A 14,001-nucleotide genomic window follows, 5' to 3' on the forward strand; every position below is an offset into this window, starting at 1 on the left:
CCTCTTATTACCTCTTTACTCCTCCCTGTAACAGAAACTCTATTTTAAACTGGTTTTTTTGTGAAATGTCTTCTTTGATATTCACAAAGGCCATAAAAGGTCACCTGTGTATTGTATGGCGTTTGAGTCCAAGCCAACGCAGCCACAACGGTGAATGAGATAATCGGAGAAAGGCGTAAAACTTTTAAACATGAAACATGGCACATGCAAATTACATACATGCTCACTTTTCTTAATCTAGTGTACATATTTACTATCGCTGTAGTCATAGTGTTCGCCTGAGGTTTGAGTGAAGAGAAAGTATTTTCCATCAAGCATTAAGTGCTTCGGTGGGAAAAGGGGACACAGAGCGAGATGTTGTTTCCTCAGTCACTTGTGAAGGCAAAACAAAGGCACTTCTGTTATTTCATGGCTTGGAACCGCAAAACCGACCAAAATGACATCTGCTTTAAACACGTCATAATTTGGGAACTCGACAATGACATCTGCTTTAAACATGTCATAATTTGGGAACGGGACAATGACATCTGCTTTAAACATGTCATAATTGGTGAACGCGAAAATGACATCTGCTTTAAACACGTCATAATTTGGGAACGCGACAACGACATCTGCTTTAAACATGTCTTAATTTTGGAACGAGACAATGACATCTGCTTTAAACATGTCATAATTTGTGAACGCGCAAATGACATCTGCTTTAAACACGTCATAAATGGGAATGCGATAATGACATCTGCTTTAAACACGTCATAAATTGGGAATGCGATAATGACATCTGCTTTAAACATGTCATAATTTGTGAACGCGAAAATGACATCTGCTTTAAACACGTCATAAATGGGAATGCGATAATGACATCTGCTTTAAACACGTCATAAATTGGGAATGCGATAATGACATCTGCTTTAAACATGTCATAATTTGTGAACGCGAAAATGACATCTGCTTTAAACACGTCATAAATTGGGAATGCGATAATGACATCTGCTTTAAACACGTCATAAATTGGGAATGCGATAATGACATCTGCTTTAAACATGTCATAATTTGTGAACGCGAAAATGACATCTGCTTTAAACACGTCATAAATTGGGAATGCGATAATGACATCTGCTTTAAACATGTCATAATTTGGGAATGCGAAAATTACATCTGCTTTAAACATGTCATAATTTTGGAACGCGACAATGACATCTGCTTTAAACATGTCATAATTTGTGATCGCGAAAATGACATCTGCTTTAAACACGTCATAAATTGGGAATGCGATAATGACATCTGCTTTAAACATGTCATAATTTTGGAACGCGATAATGACATCTGCTTTAAACATGTCATAACTCATAATTTGGGAATGCGATAATGACATCTGCTTTAAACACGTCATAATTTGGGAATGCGACAATGACATCTGCTATAAACATGTCATAATTTTGGAACGCGATAATGACATCTGCTTTAAACATGTCATAATTTGGGAACGTGATAATGACATCTGCTTTAAACATTGTTAAACATTGTCTGTTACAAAGGGGGGATTAAACCCATTTTCCCCCCCTGGGTCTTCGTGTCCACGAGGCCGAATCGCCACTTCCGGAGCAAGCGTGAAAAAGGGTATCGGGTCAACGTCGCACGTACCTTTAACCCACGCTGCCACGAGAGCGGGGACCGAACCTCGCACAAGCCACGCTTAATCGGGTACGCCCGAGCGGTATGCGTATCACTTGACTCGTGCCGTTACTTTTATGGAACCCGATTTGAGTGGTTCAAGTCGTACCATGCGAGGCCAATCAATGGAAGGGACAGGAACGGTCAAATAAGACGAATAACACAATTTATTTACAATGTACAATAATCAGGATGAAGGAAAGGAGACACAGAGCAGAAGCTTAACCAATTTAACTAATCCCCAGACACAGGGCCCACTCACACACACGGGGAGAAGAAAATAAGAAGTCCGCGCGCCAAACGCGCTTTGCCGTCGGTCGCTCTGGGGCAGCTCGCCCGGCGTGGCTCTATGGCGGTCACAGCACGTATGCAGGAGAAGGCAGGCAGGAGGAGATCGTGCGTCTGTGGCCCGGCACGGGTCGTCTTCTCGAGCGCACGATTAATACAGCGCAGGGCACGGGGAAAGTTTGTGTACAATCACGATAACCGGCAATTCAATGCACTTGTTCTGCGGCGTGTTCTCAAGCTCAACTCAACTCCACTCACTCTCACAGGGGCTCCGACTCAACTGAACTGACTCGAACTCCAACTCAACTGTGAACTTGAACTGAGAACTCTCAACTGAACTGAGGTGGGGGGCTCGGATCAGGGTTTTATGGCTCCGCCCCGGCCTTACTCGAATGTTCCAAACCCCACCTCTCATCGTCGTGGTTAGCCACTCCCCTCGAGCCCTGATTGGCGGCTCGTTGCTTACAAGCCACTCCCTCCTGCAGCTCCTCCCTTCGGCCTCGCTAGACTTGTTCAGGCCTGCCACGTGGCATGCTAGCGCCAAAAGACCGCCCTACTCACGGACCTGCTCAACGCAAAACTAACACAGGAAAGGACTACGCTTACATTCACGAAGAAATAACTGAACTATCGCGAGGCTTCATGTTGTGGTGCGTCTACCTACGAGGGGGAATTAACCTTTATTCCAAAACCACAACACTACACCCCTCTCTCGGCAGACTCGTCCCGAGTCGAACCCACCAATGGAACGACCGGTAGAGCCTGACATGCAAAATTAACCTTACTTTTAAATGTAACACATAGGTGTGGTTCCCCCCTAGCATTTACTCTGACCCATGTGTGCGACAGTTTTAGCACTAGATATGTCCTTCCTATTGCACTGAGCAGCTACCTAACAGTTTCACACCCACAACTACCCGAGTATTTCCGGAATTTCAAACTAAACACATAGCCGGTGGGCAACATTCTTATATTTACAAACACAGAACTTAACTTTATTTACAATGCTATGACCCAGGACCTGTTCTTTTTGGAAGAGAACATTAGAGGGGAGAGAAAACACACTCAGAAATGTGGCACTTGCTGCTTGCATCTTGCATCTTGCTTCTTGCTTCTTCCGTGTGCGTCTAACAAACCGGCTGGCCCCCTGACCGGCATCCAGGCCATTTGAAGCATCAGGGCCATCTAAACTTGCAGAACTTTGTTATCCCTAGCACACAATAATAAAATGCACAAAAATGCTTTTCTTTTCTTTTTTCATCGCCATGCAGGGCCACTCCCATGTGGTCCAACTGCGTGGCATCAATGCCACTCAAACAAGTGGTCCGAAGGTGAAAGATGATTTTGCAGCAAAATGCTGCACAGCAGAGGTGCAAGGCCACAAGGCTTGTGGTCCATGAGTGTAACAATGTGCAGCAAAAGGTGGTTTGGCAGAAAAGTGCGGCACAGGTCGGCTGCACAATTGCAACAAGTGTGCAGCAAAAGGATTGGCAGCAAGGTGCTGCACAGTTCGGCTGCACAGGTGCACCAAGGACATTGCAGCAAGGTGCAGAAGGGATGCTGCACAGGTCGGTGGTGCTGCACAGTTCGGCCTCCAAAATGGTCCTGGGGCGGGGGGAGAGACAAAGCACAACAAGCAAGCGGAAAGGACGCAATGGCACACAGAAAAACAAGGTGGTGCGGCGCGAGGGACGCGGAAGAGCGAGCAGAGTAGGCTCGTCCCTAGCCGTCCGTACCCCCCCACCGTTGGCTACACTACCCTAGCCCCCCTTGTATTTACAATCCGTCACTACGTCTTGTCTACCATATCCCGCTCTATACCAAATTCGTCTCCCAATCCCTCCCAAGAAGGAAGGGATGGAACAAACACAATATCTCATTACGTCCTGATGCGTCTTACTTTCCAAACAGTCCACAGAGCCTTGGTGTGGAGCTCGTCCTCCTGGGTGAATGGCTGTGGATGGTGCGAAGGGATTTCTCATATCCTAACTACACTAATGACATTACAGATCTAAACTACCTGGGGTCGTACCCTGCCAATCGGCCTCTTTAAACTATGTGGTTCTAGGAACCCGAATTCCCATTGCCCACACTGTGGTGCCCTCTGAATTTGGGTCTCACTCCCACAAATTTTCACTCGTGCCCTCGCACAATTTCGAGGCTGGGTCGTGTGGCCCTACCAGCAGGTCTATCGACCTGCGCACCTCCGCCACTGAAGCCGCCACCCGAGCTTACCTGCTCCTCGCGACTACCTAACTGGGGAAGGCCCTCCCTGGCACTTACCCCCTCTGTGCCCACTTTGGCATCGGGCAACCCGGGTCCTCTCTTGGGATCCTCGGGCCCCACTCACAACTACAACTAACCGGCTCCCAGAGCCTACCTGCGGCCTCACCTGGCCGACAAACTACCAGTGGCCCAATAACTATACTCAGCAAGTAAGCCACACGCCCAGCCATTCCACGGACTACTGCACCAAAAAAAGCACTTTTTTTTCTACGATTCGCACCACAGGTGTCAATATCCATACAAATTTACCTATGCCCTCTACCTGGCTTTACACTACCCCCCCCCCCCCCCGGGCTTTCGCGAATGGGTTCCATTCTCCCCCATTCGATCCTTCGCACCATGCATTCCACACCTATCATTCCACACCAAGCATTCCACACTACTTATCTCGCACACCATTTATTTCTCACACCACTACTTTTACACACCATATGTCTGGCACACCATTTTTCTCACACACCTCAAACACAATTCCACTTTTTCTCACCCACAACTCCCCTCACACTACAACACAACTCCTCAAACACACAGCATCATCTACCTCACTACTTTCCCTACAACTCGTGCTTCCCTCGTTGTCCCTTTACACGATGCACGCCCTTTCCTTTAACAATCACCTAAACTGTCTACGTCCCCTCTGCAGTCCAGGTGTCACGACTTAAATCTTGTCCCTACAGTCTTCTAATTCCCTAACATTATCCTAGCCCTCCCTCGGCTAGCTTCGGTGCCCCATGGAGGCAACCATTGCTGGCACCCCCATGTGCCTAACACTGCCATCCCCCTAAACTAATGCTCATGGGTCCCCATGTGAGGAATGGTGGCACTACCATTCCCCCACGTGGGGTACACTACTCTCATCAGTCCGCTACACTACGAGCCCCCATCTCTGGAGGTGCATTGTCACTGCTCGGCCTCGAAGGGCCGAGCGATCCATGTGGGTGGTTGGTCGCCTGTATGTGGTGTCTGTCCGGCATTTTCGATCCAAGGGGGGAGGTATGGATGGGCCGAGGTGCAGGGCTCCATCCCTGCGCAGGGCCTCGCGGTCCCACGCACGGTGACCCAACCGGCCACGGTCGGAGCACCGCACCCGAAAGGGTGCGTGGCTCCGAAAACTCCGACCTCCCCTTGAACCACGCCGATTGCCTTTGCCGCCACGGCACGGCACCAACCATACAGTGCGGGGACCGGTACGAATCGTGCACACCGGTCCTTGTGAGACCGACGCAGCACGGATTCCCTCCGGTCCCTGCAGCACACAACTCACCGGGGGCTCGCGTCTGCTACCCGTCCCGCTAGGCGCTACCCCGGTCGGTGTCGATGCTTGAGCCGCGTCCTCACACCTCGCGACCCACTCCTCACTCGCACACCCAGGCGCACACGCGCCTCCCACACACTCCGTTACACACTCTTCCCGCACACAGTCCGGTGTGCATTCTTTCTCGCACTCCGTATACGTACACTCCGGTGCACACTCGTCTCACACACTCGTCTCACACACTCAGCCCTCGCACCTCTTTTCCCCACACACCCAGGTGCGCACTCCTGCTCATACTCCGGTGTGCATTCTCGCTCACACTCCGTAACACATCCTTTTCCTGCACACTCCGGTGCACACTTTTCCGTTACACACTCTGTAACACACTTGGCCATCGCACACTCTTTTTCCACACCCCCAGGTGCGCACTCCCGCTCATACTCCGGTGTGCATTCTCGCTCACACTCCGTAACACACTCTCGCTCCACGCACTCTGTTATTGCACACTCTGGTGCACACCTTTCTTCTACGCACTCAGCCCTTGCACACTCTACCCACACACTCTCCGGTATGCATTCTCCCTCACACTTCGTACTCGTACACTCTCTCACCACGCGCTCTGGTACGGACTCCCTCTCACAACCCACAATGGGCCCATCACGAACGCCCGGGTCTCGCCTTTCTCCCAAGTGCGCCGAAAACCCGTTCGCGCCAAACACATTCGCGCCATTTTCGCTACTCACCTCGGAGCCCTCCTTTTCCGCCGGCACCTGCAAACTTTTTATTTCATTAGCAAGCCCGGCATGACGGTGCAAACACGAACTTTGCGCGTGTTCCATTTCCACCTTCCGTGATTTATTTCTCGTCTCTTCAACCCCAGTCTTTCTAATTGTCCCCCGTCGCACCGCGGAGCGAAAGGGGGACTATGGTTTTCCCCTCCGTCTGTCCGTCCATGCGGGCGTGCTTGCGTACGTGCGTGCGTAAGCGAAGGACCGCATTCGAATTTGGTGTGTGGGTGCAACCCATGTCAAAATCCAAGATGGCCACCGCCATGTATGTCTGACGCCATGTATGTCTGGACCTTGTGAGCGGAATATCTTGGAAAAATAAGCAAAGTACCAACTTCTAATCTGGTGTATGGGTGTATCTAGGCATAAGGAAGAACGTTATTGAAAATTGGGTCGCCATGTCAAAATCCAAGATGGCCACCACCATATATATGTCTGAACCTTGTGAGCGAAATATGTTGAAAGATAAACGAATTACTCGCGTCTAATCTGGTGTGTGGGTGTATCTACGCATAAGGAAGAACGCTATTGAATATTGGGTCGCCACGTCAAAATCTAAGATGGCCACCGCCATGTATGTCTGAACCTTGTGAGCGGAATATCTTGAAAAATAAGCAAAGTACCAACTTCTAATCTGGTGTGTGAGTGTATCTAGGCATAAGGAAGAACGCTATTGAAAATTGGGTCGCCACGTCAAAATCCAAGATGGCCACCACCATATATATGTCTGTACCTTGTGAGCGAAATATGTTGAAAAATAAACGAACTACTCACGTCTAATCTGGTGTGTGGGTGTATCTACGCATAAGGAAGAACGCTATTGAATATTGGGTCGCCACGTCAAAATCCAAGATGGCCACCGCCATGTATGTCTGAACCTTGTGAGCAGAATATCTTGAAAAATAAGCGAAGTACCAACTTCTAATCTGGTGTGTGGGTGTATCTCGGCATAATGAAGAACGCTATTGAAAATTGGGTCGCCACTTCAAAATCCAAGATGGCCGCCTTGCGTCTTCCACTTTGTCAACTCGCATCACTTCACTGACGGGGGGACCGAGGCGTAACGCTTGTTCCAATTATTTATTTTTCCTCGACGATCGTCGGCGCCCCTAAAATTTCTTTTTCCAACTCAACCCTCACCAGCGCCCCCAAAATTTTATTTTCCAATTTCACGATCGTCGGCCCCTCTACACCCCGCGTCGCGATTCCCATAGCCCCGGTCAACTTGGCTGTCCTTCGCTCTACCTCGCTCCCCACGCGTTCCTCACACCGCTTCACCTCGTCGCGTACCACCGTGACCTTCCCGCTCAACCTGCGCCCAATGTCCTCCCCCATTTTTTTTATGTCCCTCGTGGATTTGTCCCCCTGGGTATCCATTTTGTTTTCCAACTCATTCTTGTTACACCTTGCTTCGTCCCTCATTTCTTTGATGTCTTCATCCCACTTGACCATATATGCCCTCATTTCTGCCATAAATAATTGCATGTCTTTAAAACTCACTTGCACAACGGGTTTAGCCTCCGCCGCCATGTGCGAGGCGCCGCCATTTTCGTTACCAAGTGCCGCACCCTCTTCAACCTCCACTACCAACTGTCCCTGCCAGTCCTGGGTCATCAGTTTCTCTTCTTTTACTACCCCCACCGGCATTTGACCGTCTTGGCCAGCCATGGTACGAATATAAATTTTGATTTTACAAACTAAATTTCGTCCAATCGTAATTTGGAGCACGTGAAGTGCACTCTAGGTCCAATTATCCCACTCCGAGACACCAATTTGTTGCGGCCAATTTGTACAAATTGGTGTCCAAAAAATTTTCAGGGTTCAAATCCCACTCCTGACTACCAATTTGTTGCGGATCTCCCGAAGCCCGTTCCACGTTATAAAGGGGGGATTAAACCCCTTTTTTCCCCCCTGGGTCTTCGAGTCCACGAGGCCGAATCGCCACTCCCGGAGCAAGCGTGAAAAAGGGTATCAGGTCAACGTCGCACGTACCTTTAACCCACACCGCCATGAAAGCGGGGACCGAACCTCGCACAAGCCATGCTTAATCGAGTACGCCTGAGCGGTGTGCGTATCACGTGACTCGTGCCGTTACTTTTATGGAACCCGATTCGAGTGGTTCTAGTCGTACCATGCGAGGCCAATCAATGGAAGGGACGGGAATGGTCAAATAAGAGGAATAACACTTTATTTGCAATGTACAATAATCGGGATGAAGGAAAGGGGACACAGAGCAGAACCTTAACCAATTTAACTAATCCCCAGACACAGGCCCCACTCACGCACATGGGGAGAAGAAGAGAAGAAGTTCGCGCGCCAAACGCGCTTTGCCGTCGGTAGCTCTGGGGCAGCTCGCCTGGCGTGGCTCTCTGGCGGTCACGGCACGTATGCAGGAGAAGGCAGGCAGGAGGAGATTGCGCGTCTGTGGCCCAGCACGGGTCGTCTTCTCGAGCGCACGATTAATACAGCGCAGAGCGCAGGGCACGGGGCACGGGGCAAGTTCGTGTCCAATCACGATAACCGGCAATTCAATGCACTCGTTCTGCGGCGCATTCTCATGCGTTCTCAAGCTCAACTCATCTCCACTCACTCTCACAGGGGCTCCGACTCAACTGAACTGACTCGTGACTCGAACTCCAACTCAACTGTGAACTTGAACTGGGAACTCTCAACTGAACTGAGGTGGGGGGCTCGGAGCAGGGTTTTATGGCTCCGCCCCGGCCTTACTCGAATGATCCAAACCCCACCTCTCATCGTTGTGGTTAGCCACTCCCCTCGAGCCCTGATTGGTGGCTCGTTGCTTACCGGCCACTCCCTCCTGCAGCTCCTCCCTTCGGCCTCGCTAGAGTTGTTCAGGCCTGCCACGTGGCATGCTTGCGCCAAAAGACCGCCCTACTCACGGGCCTGCTCAACGCAAAACTAACACAGGAAAGGACTACGCTTACATTCACTAAGAAATAACTGAACTATCGCGAGGCTTCATGTTGTGGTGCGTCTACCTACGAGGGGGATTATCCTTTATTCCAAAACCACAACAATATTTTAAAATTCTAACAAAACATTGCTGAAATTAAAAATTGAAAAATAAGGTTTAAATACTTAAGCAGTCTCCTCCAAGGATGCCATACTAATTTGGATCTGTGCCAAGAATATATAAAATAAATATAAAATATTAAAATGTATAAAATCTGAGCCAGAATCCCAAAAAATTGATTTTAGTACAAAGAATAATTTTATGATGTAAATACAAATGAATACAACATATTGCAATGTTTGTGAACGTGAATATAAATATTACAAAAAACACCTCCAAACCAACAAACTCACATTCAAGCTTTTTCAGCTGATATCCCCACTTGAAGGAGAAACAAAACACTGTGATGTTTGTTCTAAGGTTGTCTTGAAGAAGAGCTTTCCCAGACATCTTCAATCACAAAAACATAAGAAGCTACTTGGATACTCTATTAAAAACTCTGATGGAGCATTCAACCCTTTGAGCACGAGACTTTTTTTTGCTATAAAATACCCCCGGTATGGGATTCATTTGGCATTTTGGTACGGGAATGCAACCACGTACTGACGATCTATGTATAGGTATAGTCGATGATGTGTAGTAACATCATCCGTACACAAAACTTTTTTGCGGGTTGCGGCACTGGACGTCATCCGTACTCAAAGGGTTAAAAGGGGCATATTAAGATAAGGATTTTTTAGTTTGGACCTCCTGGACCAAAATAAATAGCTGAGGCGATTGAGAAGGTTAAACCTGCTATTGAAATATTTGTAAAAGATACGTTGAATGAGATGAATCCTTTAAAGTTTTATATGGGAGTAAAAATGGGTACGGTAAAAGAGGGTATTGAAATAACTCCCTGTATGAGAACACCCCCTCACTTTATCACATCATTCCAAGATTTCTTATCATCGGGTGTTTATGTGTGAGCTTGTAAAACAGGAGCAGAATGTAGATAATACACTTGTAGGTAGTGGATATATTATTACTAAAATAATTTTCCTTGATATACACGTTCTAAAATCAGACCCTCTTAAAGTTTCTTCTTACATTGATTTACCAAGGGATATAAAACTTTAAAAGGCAGTTGTTAATATTCAAAACAAAGATAATAAATGTTTCCTCTGGTCTATTCTCGCCCACCTTTATCCTCAAAATAAGAATCAAGAAAGAGTATCTTGTTATAAGAAATATGAGAATACGCTAAATGTTAAAGATTTAAAATTCCCAATATCATTAAAAGATATTCCTAAATTTGAAAAGATGAATAATCTATCTGTTCATGTATTTGGATTAACAGATAGAAAAAAAATTCAGATTTTTAAACATTCTAATAATTATAAAAATGATAAAACTCATATTGACCTTCTATATTATAATTTGGAAGAAAATTCACATTATGCTTACATCAAAAATTTATCAAGATTAATCACTTCACAAGTAGGCAATAGAAAATGTAAAACATATCACCATGAGCGATGTCTCAGCTTCTTTCATACTAAAGAAAGATTAAACCAGCATTCAAAATACTGTAGCGAACATAAATCCGTCGTAATTAATATGCCTAAAGTAGGTTCAAACGTATTCAAAGATTTCAACAAAACTAAGAAACATCCATTTGTGATAAATGCTGACTTTGAAGGTATCCTTGAAAAGATAGATACTGCTTCTCCAAATCCAAAAAAATCATACACGAGTAAATCTCAAAAACATACTCCTTGTGGTTTCTGTTATTATATCAAATCAACCGTAGGTGGTGAATACAATAAGTTAGAGGAGTATAGAGGAGAAGATGCCCCAGAAGAGTTTGTGAAGCGAGTGGAAAGGAATTGTGTTCGATTAACCAAGATAATGAACAAAACCTATACACCAATGTGCTTAACAAAAGAAGTGAAAATTATGTTTAGAGATAATAATATATGCCATATTTGTGATGAGAAAATTGATGAAGATGAAGATGAAAAGGTTCGAGATCATTGTCATCTTACAGGTAAATATTGAGGTCCAGCTCATCAAAGTTGTAATCTTAATTTTAAACTCCCCTCTTTAATTCTAGTCTATCTTCACAACAATGCACATTATGATACACATCTATTTATAAATGAACTTTCAAAGACATCTGGAGACATTTCAGCAATTCCTAACACGGACCAGAAATACCTCTCTTTCACAAAAACAATCTTTATAAAAACAGGATTTGACATAAATAAATAAAAAATACATATGATATAACTAATATTAAATTTCTTGACACATTTAAATTTATGACAAGTTCATTATCTAACTTGGTATCAAATATTTAAAACGTTCCGAGTCTTTCAGAGTATTTCACAAATCAAGAAGAGATTGAACTCCTATCACAAAAAGTCAAAGTGGACATCTCTCTGGCCATTCTCAGAGAGCATCCTCAGCGTCGACGAGTCTGGCATTTCACTCAGGCCGACTGGGACGGTCTTCAAGCAGCCATCAATCATCTGGACTGGTCTCCCATCTCTAATGCCTCTGACATCAATTCTTCCTGGGAATTCTTCCAAAGCAAACTGCTCTCTCTCATGCACAGATTTATCCCATCTCGTCTTCAGTTGTCTTACCCTTCCTCCCGTCCATGGTACACTGAATCTTGTGGTGAGGCAGTTGCCCTGAAACAACTTGCCTTTGCCTCTTGGAAGGCTAATCCAACTGAAGGCAATCTCAGTTCCTTCCACCAAGCTCGGAACAAGTGTGTGTCTACCCTCAGGAGTGCCAGGAAGCACTATCTCTCCACACTCAAGAATGAACTCTCAAACCTGTCTCCTTCCTCCAAATCCTGGTGGCGTCTGGTCAAATCCGTTTCTGGTGTTTGTTCCCCCTCCATCCCCTCCCTTACCTCAAATGGCCACACAGTTGACATCGCACGTGACAAAGCCGAATGCCTCAACTCTGTGTTTGCCTCAAAATCTTTAGTCCCAAACCCATCTCTCTCTGTTCCCACCTTTCCCAGTCGAACCCAACTGCTCCTGGACTCTGTGTCCTTCTCTCCTGACAAGGTGGAGGAGTTTTTGTCTAACCTCGACTCTGATTCTGCAACTGGACCAGACGGCATCAGCCCACAGGTCCTAAAATCCTGCTCTGCCGCTCTATCTCACCCTCTCTCTGTTCTTTTCACCCTCTCTTTTGCTCAAGGTCATCTGCCAGCATCCTGGAAATCAGCAAACATTACCGCTTTACACAAAAAAGGTGCAAAAACAGATCCTTGCAACTACAGACCAATCAGCCTGCTCCCAATTATCAGCAAAGTCATGGAATCCATCATTGCTTTGGATATGAAATCTTTCCTCTTCTCCAATGGCTTGATCTCTGATCATCAATTTGGTTTCAGACCAGGTCACTCTACTCTGGACATGCTGCTTCTGCTTTCTCAACAATGGATGGAGGTCCTCAATGCCAAACAGGAAATCAGAGCTGTCTCCCTTGACATATCACGTGCCTTCGATACGGTCTGGCACCCAGCTCTGCTCACCAAACTCTCCTCCTATGGTATCCATGGAAATCTCCATGCATGGCTTGCGGACTTCCTCTCTGGTCGTAGTCAACGTGTGGCCCTGAATGGATTTTTCTCATCTCCCCTTCCTGTTCAGGCTGGAGTTCCCCAAGGCAGTGTTCTGGGCCCTGTGTTTTTTTTTGTTTTTTTTTGTATACAAGATCGAGGCTCGTGAAAGAGCGAACATTAATCACACAGAAAGACAAACAGACACACAAAACAAATAACATCGGGAGCGGTAGACAAGATGGGGAGAGAGGGGGAAGGACACAAACACAACATTTGAGAGCAGGGACCGAGAGACATGGAGACATCGAGAGAACTGTGGGAGGGAGAGGGCTTTGGGGAGGAGGCATGGGAAGGGGGGGTGGGGGGTGGGAGAGGTATAAAACATATGGACACTGCCAAGACTTCCAGGAAAGAAGTTGGAATTTTAAACAAGGTGGATCTGGGGTGAATTAGTGGGGGTAGAAAAGATCAAGGTTTTGGATGGGGGAAGATAAGAGATGGTGGTGAACAGCTGTTTTGAAGACCTGGAGGGAGGAGTGTGATTGAAGTGAGTGTGGGAGTTTGTTCCAGAGGCGGGAGAAAAGAGGAATGAAAGAGTGAAGGTGAGCAGAGAGCCGAGATTTCGGCAGTTTAACCATCAGAGGGTGGCTGGCAGATCTTGTGCGACCTGTAGGAATATTTGGGGGACAGAGCACAGAGAGAGCTGGGGGAGCAAGGCCGGAGAGGAGTCGGTAGAAGACAGAAAGACCACCTACCTGCCTGCGGTGAGTGAGTGAAAGGCCCTCAGAGATAGCTTCATCGCGGGAGATTCCAATGATTCTGAAAGCTTTGGATTCAACAGCGTGAAGCCGAGCCAGGTGTGAGGCAGGAGCACCAGCCCATAGGGGAGAACAGTATTCCATTGAGCTGCGGATGAAAGCCTTGTATGTGGTGAGGAGCTCAGGTGTGCCTAGGAAGGACTTCGCACGACGGAGGATGCCCAGTCGGCGACTGGCTTTGGAGGCCAGCTTGGAAATGTGGTTTTCCCAAGAAAGATCATGGCAGATGGTGAGACCCAAAAGCTTGAGCGACAGAACTTCTTGGAGAGGATTGTTGAGAAAGTAGATGGGAGGGTTGTCCAGTCGATCTTTTCGGAGAGACATAGTAAGAGTGTGAGATTTGTCAGGATTGA

At 46.8% G+C, this 14,001-nt stretch overlaps 1 protein-coding gene across 1 annotated transcript in view; it reads left to right on the forward strand.

Annotated features, from left to right (window-relative positions):
• LOC137421314 (nipped-B-like protein A) overlaps nt 1-14,001 on the forward strand; it is a 622,227-nt gene that overhangs the window by 384,307 nt on the left and 223,919 nt on the right. The window lies entirely within an intron of this gene.

This window comes from Myxine glutinosa, chromosome 2, assembly GCF_964187855.1.
Source record: "Myxine glutinosa chromosome 2, kmMyxGlut1.1, whole genome shotgun sequence".
NCBI lineage: Eukaryota > Metazoa > Chordata > Myxini > Myxiniformes > Myxinidae > Myxine > Myxine glutinosa.